Here is a 14275-nt window from a genome sequence, read left to right on the forward strand (position 1 = left end):
TGTAACACAGACTCAGAAGAAAAGAACAAAACAAAACAAACAAACAAAAACAATGTATGTTCTCCCTCATATATGGATCCTAGCACCAAATCCTTATAAGTGAGTATGTATCCAGAAATAACTACAGGAACCAGGGTAATGTAAAGGAACCAGGGAGTTAAAGGAAAAGAAAGAACCTGAAGGAGAAGAACAGTAGGAAACAGGCATTAATAAGGGAGATATGGATTAAAAAGGGGTTATTTTAAGGGGAAGCAGGACGGAGGGTTATACTTGGACCCCTGGGGATAAAGGGAAAGAAGGAGCTCAAGAGTGGTGGGACCATAGGAGAAGGGTATTATTAAGGAAGAAATAGGAAAAATGGGGGTATTTTAAATGGGGAAACCAGAGTGAAAAAGGTAAACAATGCAAGAGATAAACAATGCCTAGCTAGTTTTAAAAGAAAAAAAAAGAAGGAACCATATTAATCAAACAACCTACTGACAAATTACACATACAACTAGCTCAAGGAATATAGTATATATCTAGGCAAGGTTTATCTGAGAACATTTGGTCTTTGCCAAAACTTTATCTACATGGCACATAGCAATTAAAAGTACCAGACTGGTGGAACTAACCTACACTACAATTAGTGTAGGCCTACACTTATTTGGTCAGAGGGAATTATATGAAGTATAGTTTTTGCCCCTTGCCTTCCTAGGTCATTTAAGTTCCAGGGGCAATGAGAATCTCTTAAGATGTCCTGTGGCTGTGGTGAGTCACCTGCCCTCTTGATATAGGAGGCCATGGAAACCCCATGAAGCAGACTTGGGCCAGTATCCAGTCTACAAAGAGGAGGGTCAACACAGAGGAAACATTTTCTCCATGCTTCCAAGTGAAGCCAGCCAGGGTTGAGCAGGACCTTTGACTTAACTTCACATAGAATCGTTAAAAAGAAAGGATCCAGGGGTGCCTCTCAAGCCCATGTGACCCCCGAGGAACAGATCCTCAAACGGCCTTAAGAGTAAAAATGAATTTGTTTATCTGGGCCAACTGTATGGTCTTAAATACCCAAAGAGAAAGTATAACCAAAGATTAAAGGGCTCAATATAATTCTTTAAGAGTCCATGTGTATAGCAAAAGACTTCATAACAAGAAACAGTGCCAGACAGGCGATACCTTCCTTTGAGTTGTTGGCCAGGGTGGCCCAAGCGACTCCCCGACTGTAACCCAGCATAGGACTGGGAAAATGAACAGCAGACCCCAATCTTATCTAAAGGAATATTGGCAACTGATTGCTGCTAGATGAGAAAGAGCTGATTTTCCTAAAGCAAGGATCTCTAGATAGGCTGAGTAAATTCAGCAGATGGACAAGAGCTGGGGAAAGGCTGGGGCCACTGACAACACAGTGGACAGTAACAGGGATGACAGAGTATATGGGCTCCAGTGGGAGGGTGCACAGAGGCTATGGGAGGGTGCCATTTGGGATGTGGGTATATAGATGAATAAAATTGTTTTGGATGTTCTTTATGAAATACACACAAATAAATCAACAAATAAAAAATGAGTTTTATTTGAGGAAGAAGGATAAAAATTTTCTTCATCTTAGTTAGGAGAGGTGAACAACATTACCACTGAAATATACCTGTACCTGATGACTTTACAGCCATACTCAGGTGCCAAGGATCTGAGTGTAATTGAATGTGACTAGTAATAATCAGGTACATAGAGATTAGAGACACATGTGCACACATCTAAGTGTTACAGCATTAAAAATGAGTTTTTTCTGTAGGAAACAGTATATTTTAAAATGAAATGGGTTCTTTTTTTTAAAGGTTAATACCTCATTCAATTTTATGTCTTATAGGGTTTATACTGAGTTCCATATTGTATAACTGTATTAATTCAACTGTGAACCTAAAAAATTTACAGCCAATTTTGAAAGAGATGCATCTTTGCTCTGGAAATTGTTAGTGAATATGTTAATGCTGTAATGAAATGCTTCTTCTAATCTGGTTAGTAAATAAATAATTTTTTAAAAGATTAAAAAAAGATAAAAGAGGCACATCTCCACAGTGTCCAACAACTCTGGACTATAACTATGAGATGAAACCTAAGAATCTGTGGTCCAGAAGATTGTGCTGAGAAAAAAAAATCTAAGCACACAGATAATGTATTCAATAAAGTGACATCAGAAAATTTACCAAGCTTAGGGAAAGAAGTAGACATCCACACAAGATGCACTAAGAACCCAAAAAGGCAAGACAGAACAAAAACCCTAAATGATGTGTAGTATAAAATAGAAATCAAACAAAATGAGAACACTAACAAAACAATATTAAAACTCGTAAGGGAAGAATGCCAACTCCCTTACAAAGGGAAACAAATTAGGATAACATCTGATCACTAATCAGCAAGCACTAAAAGACAAAAAAGCAGGAAATAATATATTTTATGCCAACCATGATTGTTATATTCAGTAATGCTGTCCTTTAAAATTGATGGAATAGGGCCTGGACTGATGGATCAGCAATGAAGTGCACTGGCTGCTCTTATAGATAAGAGTTCAATTCCCAATATTCATGTGGCAGCTAACAACTGTCTGTAACTCCAGTTCTAGGATATGATGCCTTTTTCTGACCTCCAAGGGCACTGCATGACATGGAAGCACCTATCTATGTTCAGGCAACACACACATATACACAAATAAAAATAATGAATATTTTTTTAAAAAATGTGGAGATCCAGGTGGCACATACCTTTAACCCCAGGACTCAGGAGGCAGAGGCAGACAGATCTCTGTGAGTTCAAGGACAACCTTGTTTACATATCTAGTTGCAGGCCCGCTGCAGCTACAGGGAGACCCTGTTTCAAAAAAGAGATAAAAGAACTTATGGAGAAATAGACAAACAGGAACTAACAAGTTCATGACCACTGAGCAAGAAATTCAGAAAATATTCAGGAGAATACTATGTAAAGAGAAGGAAGAATTTTCAATTATGGGAACACAGGAAGGAAAAGATTTCATGACTGTACTATATGAGAAAAAAGAAGCTAGACAAGAATCCATCTTGTCCAACAACATGAAATCAGCAGATCCAAATACAGCCAGAAGAATAAGAAAGGACAAAAGTAACCTAAACAAAACAACAAAAAATAAACACAGAATTGCAGGAATAGGCCAAGCTTTCTAAATAATAATTTAAATATAAATGACTTCAACTCATTAACAAATAGATACAGACTTCCTGGGTTGGTTTAAAAAGCAAGATACAGCCATCTGATATCGCCAAGAGATACAGCTCTGGGACAGACACCTATGATCTGAGAGTCAACATGAGATACAAATTATTCAACCAAATGTAAGCAGAAAACAAGCTTGCATAACTATTCTGCTATCTGACAAAGTATTCTTCTATTTGATAAAGTAACTTCAAACCAAAACTAGTCAGAAGAAATATCACAGTATGTTAATAAAGAGAATAGTTCATGAAGAAGATATAACAATTGTCTGTATATATGCACCAAAGTTATGGATCTCAATTTTAGATAAACACCAATATGTATAAAAGGATAGGCCATTCCTGATAAAATAATAGTAAGGTGGCTTCCATAACTTCCACTCACTTTTAGAGCATTCATCCAAACTAAACGCTAAGGTAGAAACTTCAGAGATTATCTCTACTATAGATCAAAAGGACTTAACTGTTGTATAGTCCATCTAATAGATTTGGAAAACACATCTTCTTAGCACCTACTGGACCTTTTCTAATCTAGTGCACATGCTGGGCTATGAAAAAAGTATTAATAAATGCAAAAGTGTTGAAAGTATTTCAAGCATATTATTAGAGTGTAATATTATAAAGCTAAAAATTAATAAGGGAAAGTACCCAGCTATACTGCTCCTTGGCATATACCCAAAGGACTCATCCCATTGTAGAGACACCTGTACAACCATGTTTGTTGCTGCTCATTTAACAATAGCTAAGAGATAGAAGCAGCCTAAGTGCCCCTTAATTGACAAGTGGTTAACCAAAATGTGGTATATTTACACAATGGAGTTCTATTCAGCAGTGAAGAAACATGAAATAATGAAATTTTCAGGTATATGGATGAATCTAGAAACTGTTATTCTAAGTGAAGTAACATGGATTCAGAAAAACAAACGATGTATGTTCTCCCTCATCTGTGGATCCCAGCCCTAAATCCTTATAAGTGAGTGCACATCCTGATGCTATTGCAGGTACCAGGAATATGGAAAGAGAACAGGGAGGTAAAGTGAAAGAAGGAACTTGAGAAAAATATGTTAAAGGGGAGAGGGAGAAGAAGGACTACATAAAGAACTATGAGAATAAAGGGAGAAAAATTCTCTAGATACACAGTTAAAAACAAAAAGTCCTTCAAAAAGCAATACAGTTGTTAAAAGAACTGTGCCAGAGGTGGGTTAGCCCCTATGAACTGTTGGCCTGAGGGACACTAGAGTTCCATCCCCAAATAAAGTCCACTGCCAATAATGTTGGCTGTACACCAAAAGTGGACAGAAAAACCATATTGCTGAGACACTGCATGATGTGAGTGCAGGAGAGGGACAAATGAAGCTTGGACTAAGCAGGAAACTCCCTATCACTGGATGGGTGGCTTTCATGGTGCCAAAAGGTGATATGCATATGATTAGGGGAGAATCCTCCTCTATAATTCTCCTCAAAGACAGACTCCACATGTTGCACTATCAACATACCAAACAAGATGTTATACCAAAGATGTTCCTGCTGGTGCAATAGTGGAGCATCTTGCATATATACAATCATAAAATTTTTGATTGGATATAATGCCCACTCCTAGGAGTGGAACACACATCTGGTACTGTAGACCTGGCAGGGAGAATAGAGGTCCCAGTGGGAAGTCACTGCAATTGCTTTGTTAGATGGAAATGATGCATTTGCTAAAGTACCAACCAAGCATTGTGTTTACATCCATAGATTAAGTTATTATAGCTATCACTGTTTAGGTGTTCTTGCTTCTTGCTGTGTGTTTGTTTTTTATTTTTCTTTATTTATTTACTTTTGGTCTTTTTGAGACAGGGTCTCCCTGTAGTCCCAGCTGGCCTGGAACTCAGATGGAGACCAGGCTGGACTTGAACTCACAGAGATCTGCCAGTCTCTGCCTCCCAAGTGCTGGGACTAAAGGTGTGCACCACCACACCCGGCCTGTGTGTGTTTTTATAGTAGATGGAATCTCACTCAAACTAGCCAACAGCCCATGGAAAACAAATGATGCAGGACCCAAAAGTCCAGTGCCTTGCCACAATGGGAGGAAGATCATCCCACACCTACCACCCCTTCTAAGGCACAGGGAATTTTGCAGAAGAGGTTGGTGGAAAGAATGTAAGGGTTGGAGGAAAGGATGGAATGTTAACTGGAAATGTCCTCTGTCCACTATGCCAGCAAGCTATAGTCACACCTCCTTCCCACTCTCATCAAGGCATCGAGGGTGGAGTCAGTTACCCTCCCCCTTACCTAATTTGTCCACCTTAGCTGCATGTGGGGCCAGGGGCAAAGAATATATAAACCTAGAACACCAAGAGGCATCTCTTTCACAATTTTCTGCAGCTTTCGGGAGGTCATAAGATCTATATTTGAGTGTGGACTTTATGACACAGCCATAAATGTGGAGTGCCCACTCTTCTGTAAATAAACTATTACCCTATGCTCTGTTAAAAATAAAATAAAAAATAAAAAAGAGAAAGTACAAAAATTAAACAAATGTGAATATTGAACAATATGCTCTTGAATGAAACATATGTGATTAAGTATCAGAAATGTAATTAAAAATTACTAGAATCAGGTGAATGAAAGTGATGTCTAAGGACTAAGCAAATACCTCTAGCTAAAGAAGTCCTTAATAAAGTAATCAGAGAGATTGAAAATTAATGATGAAGTGATATACCCAAAAGTCTAACAAAAATGAGATCAAATCAGACCCCAAAGAAGCATATAGAAATAAAGTAAAATAAAAGATCAGGGAAGAAATTAATAAAATAGAAACTAAAGAACCGTATACAGAATGAAACGAGTTATTCTTCCAAACAAATAAAAGCAATGGACATACCCCTAGCCAATCTAACTAAAATTAAGAGAAATTAATAAAATTAAAAATGTAAATGGGGATGTTATAACATATTCCAAAGAAATTCAGAGGAACATTAGGGAATACTTTGAAAATTTATGCTCTCATGAAATGAAAAAAAATCTAGAAGAAATGTTTAAATTTTTAGACACATATGGCTTATCAAATTAAATCAAGGGGCTGGAAGAACAGCAAGTGCTAGAAACCACTGAGCCATCTCTCCAGCCCCAGAGTCAGTCTTCTTGAAGGGTGTGATTCTTGTCAGGTTAGCCAGGCTCTGGTGAATGGACTCACACTGAAGGGCAATTGGGAACACAATTTTCACTTGATAGGCCTTAAAACATACGCGCACACATGAGTGTGTACACACACACATATGTGCACGCACACACACACACACACATAAAGTAAGTACATGAAATTAGGCAGGTGGCAGTAAGGGGCATGCACACAGGAAAGGGGTCTAAATATGATCGAAGTATATTGTATGAAATGTACAAAAATTCGAATTCTCAATAAAAATTCATGAACAAAAATGTGTGCAAATGGAGTAATTTCACATTGTTCTCACACACTTGTCAGGAGTCAAGGTTGGCACAGCTGTGTCTCTGCCCCTTGTTATATCTCCAGTGTTATATTTTTATCAGATAGTAGCATAGAGACAGAGTGTTGATTGAATATTAATATGTGCAACAGTATTTTCACACTTTATTTTGGTTTTAGATTATGTTCTTGGACAAAATTGATTGGCCATGACTATTTAAAAATATCTAAACTAATTTATTATACAAAAATGTAATATTCATGCTAAGCATATGAAATATTTCATATTTTAAACATAGAAGGTAAATTGCTTTAAAGTAGAAAAAAATCAAGATTTCCCAATGATTTTCTTGCTATTGTTGCATATTCTTTCAACATTTTTCAGCTACCTGATGTGAGTACCTAATGCCTGAGTAGTCAATATCAACAGCTAAATAAGCCCGCCCATCACTTAAAGAGGAGCTCTCTCATTTGGATAAATTTATTGTGTGACTCACTGAAATGAAAAATCAATATACACACAACTGTTAATCCATAGTGTACTGTAGATGAATACACATTAATAGACAAAGGGCATAAAAATACCTTGCTATAGAAAACAAAATGCAGAGCTAGTGTAAATCAATTTACTATATTAACAGTGGGTATTAATTAAATATTTCACTAAAATTACCATGGCAATACAAATTTCATTAAAATGCATGAAAAATAATAGAAGATAAAATATCTAAACTTTGATACATAGTAATGGAGTAGAATATATTGATATGTTATAACTGCTACTATGATCCACAATACACACCATGTGCCAAACTACACTGTTGTTATACTGTAATATAATATACAACAAGCATATATGACATATGATAAGATGTGTTTTAGCATGTGTATCTCAATACTATTGCTTAAATAATATATTGACCAATGGCAAAATTTACGATATAAAACTTTTTGATTCCTGGTTAGTGAATAATCTATATAATAAAATGACATTTTTATTTTTTGCGGGGAGGAAGCTGCATGAAATAAGTAGGTAAAAGTTTTTGTTTTTCCATCAAAAACTGATTAAGGAACATAATACAGATTTTATGTTTTCAAGAGAATCTTTTATTTAAATATGACTAGATTAATAATAAATAAAATAAAATTAATTGATTAATTTTTATTTTTTATGTGCATGAGTGTTTTGCCTGTATGTATGCAAGTACACCATGTGCCTGCAATACCCCCGGAGGCCAGAAGTTTCAGGTATCCTGGAACTGGAGTTACAGAGAGTTGTGAGCTTCTGTATGGTTGGTTGCTGGGAACTGAACCCAGGTTTTCTGAAAAAGCATTCAGGGTTCTCTACCATGGAGCCATCTCTCCAGCCCCCAATTGAAATTTTTATTTAGTATTTTTACGTTTATGCATATATTGCCTGCATGTGTATAAGTGCACCTGTGCCATGCAATGCCCGTGAGCGTCAGAATAAAGCATCAGATTCCCGGGAACTGGAGTTACACATGGTTGTTAGCTGTTATGTGGGTGTTGGGAATCAAATCCAGGTCTTCTGCAAGAGCAGTCAGTGCTCATAACTATTGATCCATCTCTCCAGTCCCTCTAGCCCCCAAATTTAACTTTATAAATCCCAGTGCAATTTTATTCGTCACAAAAATGGTGAGGTATGTAGTTTAATTTTCATCTTAAAAACAAACAGGTTCACAATATGAGGCGACGTAGTCAAAAGCCCATAGCGGCTAAAGGAAGACTTGAGACACGATCCCTTATCTTTGAGACCATAAGAACATTGGACTTTTCATCCTTTATATTTAAGCAGGAGACTTTCAGGATGTGAAATCCAGTCACTGTTATGGTTGCTATCTTGAAAAAAAGAACACCTGTTGAGAGACAAATCTTTTAAGTTTAATTTTGGAGGTAGTACTTTAATTGATAACTTTTCCTTATAGAATATTGAGCTTTGCAAGTCAAATTTAAAACCGGCCACTTAGCTCATTGGGTGGGGGGAAAGGAGCACCTGGTTGTGTAGGGCTAGGCTAAATAAATTCAAGTGTGATTTTAAGAATTTTGGTGAGTGGCGGAGGGATGAAGCGGTCTGAATGCAGTCAAAATACATTGTATGAAATTCTGGAATTGAAAAAAAATCATTAAAAAATTCTGCTGAGTGCAAGAATATTGTATCAAATGTGAACCAAGCAGCAGCATATTCTTTCTTCTTGTTCTTAGACTAGAAGTGAAATTAATTCTTAATGGTTAATATTTTCATTTTTGTACCAGATAAAGCGAACTATTCAGTTTTTTCACTTTCCTCATGTACTTCACCTCTAATCACTAAAATGTGTGTTTGTTTGCATGAAGTTTGCCTACACTGAGTTTTCCAAGGCAACTGGTGGGTATCTTATAATACAGTTCAGTTAAAGTCAAGTCAAGTCATGTCAACTCAATTTAGTTCAATTCAATTCTAACACTATCTACTTGGAATTTTCATAGACTCCTCAGGACAAGGACTCAGTTCCATAAGAATACCTCAGTTTCAAACACTAACTGCAGGTGGGAAGTCAACAGGTTACTCACAATTACTTCCTGTCCTGATTGCGAACTGGCAGCTCCACCACCCCTTCCTGTGATAGTTAATCACAAACTTTTACTAGCATTACTGTCCAACTGGAAAGAACATTATGAAAGATCCAGGTAACAGCTGTCTGAAGAGATACAGAAAATTAAATCTAGAGGGACTGAAGGGCAGGACGTGCTATGGAGTGGGGTGCAGATGAGCCAGCCCCATGGGAGAAGGATGTATCACCGACCTGAAGGTCTCTGAACTCTGTACTTTGAGAATTTATGGGCACTATCACAAAGGCATGCCATTTATTTTAATCTTTATTATGTTTATTTGCACGTATATGTATATATTCATGTGTGTTGGGGGGTCATGGACATGAGTGCTACAGTGTATGTGTAGCAGTCGGAGGACAATTTTCTGGAATAGATTCTCACCACCATGTGCATCCCAGAGATATCTAACTGAGGCTCTCAGGCTTGTAGGCAAGCCTTTTCATCTGTTGAGCCGTCTCCTTGGCCAGTGACTAATATTAGAAAAACCTCTTGCTCTTCTCTTAAAGGTTGCAATGAGATGTTGAATGTCCCAAGTTTACCAACATGGTCTTTATGGAGGCTTGACCCCATCCAGGAGTCAAATCAGAGTCAACACATTAGAATCAAAGGTACTCTTATGGTCCAAGACATTCCAAGGAGTTCAGAAGTGCTGGGACAGGGACAGAGTTGAAGGTCAAGTATTAGAAGAAGATATGCACTTTGCACCCACATGTAAAATCCTATGATTTTAGCAACTCTGTGAAAGAAAATGCAGTTGAAGATTAAATAATTGTGTTATTATAAATCCTCAAATTGCAGCTCCTAACTCTCATCCACAGTATCTAAAACATTGTACTTTGACATCACCCATAGCCCTGGAATTCAAATCCTACATTAAAGAATAAAGCTTTACTTATAGCACCAAAAGCATATCTAAGCATTACAGGTCACATCAAGCCAGACTAGTCATAGAGTTATCACTATTTCCTACAAAGATTCTAAGTATATTTAACAATTTCTGTAGTCATTGACGTCAAGGCAATGAATTGAATAAGCCATCATCTTGATGAGGCTCTCTCAATATATAAATAATTATGCTTCTCAAACATAAATCAGAAATTAAACTTCAATCTCATGGTATGAGTATAACCCTTTGGACTAACACCATACCATCATCACTACTGACAAGACCTTCAGACAAACAGTTGTTCTGACAAGAGCCTTTTGGTACAGGAGGATAGGTCCTGGGAGTCCTTGAAATATTAACTGTGAATAGAAGGACAGAAGTAAAGTATAAACTGGCCAAAACAATGACATCTGAGTAAGAAGTCCAAGTACACAAAAGTCAAGAGGCCAAGAGGCAAAAGAATCTTCTTACAATATCTCAGCATGTACAGGACATAATAGGAATGAGAGTTCTCAAGAAGGTCAAAGAAGAAAAAGAAGATCCTTTATTTTTTAATTTATTTTTCTAAATTTTATGTCTGAGTGCTTTGCTTGCATGTATGTAAATGCACCTGTGCCATGTGCAATACCTGCAGAGGCGGGAAGAGGTCATCAGATCCCTCGGAACTGGAATTAAGAATGGTTAACTGCCATGTGGATGCTGGGAACTGAACCCAGGCCCTCTGCAACAGCAGCTGGTGCTCTTAAACCACCAAACCATCTTTCCAGCACCAGAAAGAAGAGTCTTTAAGTATGTCAGGCAAGAGCATAGCTGTTATAGAATTGCTGACTAACCAGAGGTAGGGAATGGTAGCATTTCTTCAGCATAGGAATGTTACACTCTCGGCTAGGAGTTGGGCAAGCTGCCATGGGAGACCCATCCTCATGGCTTCTAGATCTTCACTCTTAGGCAGTGAGCCCAGGAGGCTGGAATAGCATGTTCTGCACTGCTCCATGAAACTTGGGAAGACCCAGACATTATGCCACAATATTTTGGATATAGGTTAACATAAATTTGAGAGAGTGTGTTAATATCTAGTCACTTTAAATACATGAATGACTGCACAGCGACATCAGACATAAGACCAGAATGGAAATAATCACAGTACATTTCATTAACTAAAGAATAAAGCTTTACTTATAGCACCAAAAGCATATCTAAGCATTATTGTAAAATTTGATACAAAAGTGTATGGGACGGAAAAGTAAAATTCCTATGAATAAGAAACAAGCATCAGGGTTGTCTTTAATTAAGTGATATTAATTAAGTGACGAGCAAGCTAACTTTATAAGGGGCAGAGTGAACTTTCCAGGAGTTGATAAAATGGCATCCTTCACCTAAAAAGGCATGGTGAAGTGTTGCTGGTTATGAGGCTGATGTTTAATGGGATGAAACAACAGTACTGGAATGTGAATTGTTGGGAAAATATGCTCTTATTCTTTCAAATAAATTGAAGATATTGTGCAAAGCGAAATAGCCGGCCACACAAAGACAAACAGCATTTGCTTCCACTTATGGTGGTACCCAGAGTGGACAAATCCAGAAACAGAAAGCAGAAACACTGTTGGAGAGTGAGGGAGGGAGAAATATGGAGTTAGGGTTTAGTGGGGACACATAGTTTAAGAAGTTGAAAAGTTCTGGAGACAGAATATGGTGAAAGTTGGGCAACGGAATGATGAGCACACTGACATAGCACACTGACATTAGCACCCTGACATATGGTGAAAATAATGGATTTTAGGGGCTGGGGAGATATCTCAATGGTTAAGGGCACTGGCCCCTCTTGAGAAGGACTGGGGTTCAGCTCCCAGCACCCACACTGCAATGAACAACTGTCCTTAACTCCAGTTCTTCTGGCCCCTGTGGACATTGCATACAAAGGGTGTGCTTATAAACCTATAAGCTAAACACTTATACACCTTAATAAAATTATGAAATTAAAAATTAAAATTAAATTTTTGCATTCTTTATGTTTTTATCACCACCAGAGCAAAACAATAACCCTATTCCTGGTAACTCAGAATGACAGGTTCAGAGCAACCTCTTTTGTACAATTTCCTCTTCCACAGAATGACTATCCTCTTTTAAAAAGATCACAAATTCCAGATTCAATTCAGACTTTCTGCAGCACCTTGTAAGTTTCCCTCTTCATTAAATAGCTGTTCATTGTATAATCTTTTTATTTTATTTTCATTATTTTGCATTGTTTATTCTTAAATGAAAGAAATGAGGATGGTGTTTAAGTTCAATATTGATTTAACTTCCTCTTTTCACAAGTTTGATTGTTCCTTCTCTTTTGTTATCATGTCCTGGCTAACAATGTTAAAAGTAAGTTTTGGAGATACAGGAACAAATTATGCATTAGAAAGAAGAAAAGAGGGCCCAGCAGCCAAATAACAAAAACAAAAGTACTTTTAGGCTTCAGAACTCATCACCAGAGGAAACTGCTGCAATAAATAGCTTCAACACAGCCAGTAACTGCCATGTAATTTATTTCAAATGGTTATTGGAACTGTAGAAGAATGAGAATCCAGACCATGGCAGTGTTGAGGGCACTGTGGAAGAGTCCCGTGACATAAGCCTTTCCCATCCCACTCACTGCACACCTAGTGTGTCTTCATTTGGGATGCTGTAGAAAGTGCTGCTCACACGTGAGCTTTATCACTCACCAAGAGAGGACATGGGAGAAATTTATAATATACTTTTTGTCTTCGAAAATCATTTAAAATGGTTCTCTTTTGCTTTCAGCCAGTTTCTATATCCCTGGGAGAACGATAAGCATGGATTTCTAGCCTGTCAGAGAAATGAAAGATGGCCTGCCTAATGTTTTAGAAATCCCTTTTATCTTTGCAGTTAGTTTCAAAGTCTTAGAGGAGGTTTTTAATATTACTGAGAAGAGGCAGTCAGGAGATGCTCTGATCCTGTACTTGATGGGAAACTATGGCCATGGAAATGCTATTTAAGCCTGAAGATCCTCAGCTGACTGAGCTCAGCCATACCAAGTCATGGATATGAAAGAAAAGCAGATCCTCAGAACAATGAACCCCATTCACAAACTTTAGTGAGATATTTAACCCCCTTTCTTCGACCTTCACTTGTCTGTGGTGGTCCAGATACTTGATACACTGTGGCCCATCAGGGATCCCAGGTAGTTTTCCTAAGGGAGCAAGAGAAAAGGAGAGCATGCTGGGAGTCTTTGGCCAAGGAAGCTGTGCTCTTTGCGTCTCACAGCTTAGAAAATGAAAAACAAGTAAAGTAAGCAAAGTGTGAGAGAGAAGTGAGCAGAAAAGCATGACCTTGCAGACCAAGGAGGCAGTGTCTGAGGTTCTAGGTGAAATGCAGCCCTTCCTCAGAAGCGTGATGTCTAGGGAGCAATGCTGTCTTTGCCATAAAATGACATGCTTTTTCTGGGAAGATTAGTCAGAAAGCCAGGAAACAGGAGAAAAACAACTGAGTCCCAAGGTGGGATTCCAGTCATCTAAGGGCCAGATCTGCTTCCTCTGTTCCATCATCCTACCTGCCTCCCACCCTCTTTGTGGCCCTGTGTTCTCTGATCTGCCCCTTGTCTGTATGTTCTGACTGAACAATGCCTCATGACTAATTGCAGAAATCCTGCCACCCATTTAGGTATGCAAAACCACCTGATAAAGAACTAAACAAGAGAGTTAGACATAGAACAGAGAGAGGAGACAGAAAACTCAACTGTAACTGAACTTCCCATGTGGGTGTCATAAACCGGAGGGTTTAGTCACTTTCTCTTCTTTCTTAAAACAATTTCCTGCTATCTTTCAACACATCTGAGAAAGTTTTTAGCAGATTACAGCACTTACAGGTTGATAGTTCTCTCTTTTTTTCAAGTATATCTTTCTCATCTTTCTACAAGCTGTTATAAGAGCCAAGAACACTTTTCCTGGGCACACGGGTCTGTAATCACTCAGATCGCTGGGTAGCTATTCTTGCCCCTCTTCACAACCTCAGGTGTATCTATGGAAAAGACCTAGAATTCTGTGAGTTCCTTGTAAGAGAAAGCAAAATTCAGCACCAGCTCAATATTAACTGTAATCTGGGAAATACTTTAAAATTGTGTTTAAC

The sequence above is a fragment of the Nannospalax galili genome, unplaced genomic scaffold, assembly GCF_000622305.1.
Source record: "Nannospalax galili isolate Female #2095 unplaced genomic scaffold, S.galili_v1.0 scaffold304, whole genome shotgun sequence".
Classification (NCBI taxonomy): Eukaryota; Metazoa; Chordata; class Mammalia; order Rodentia; family Spalacidae; genus Nannospalax; species Nannospalax galili.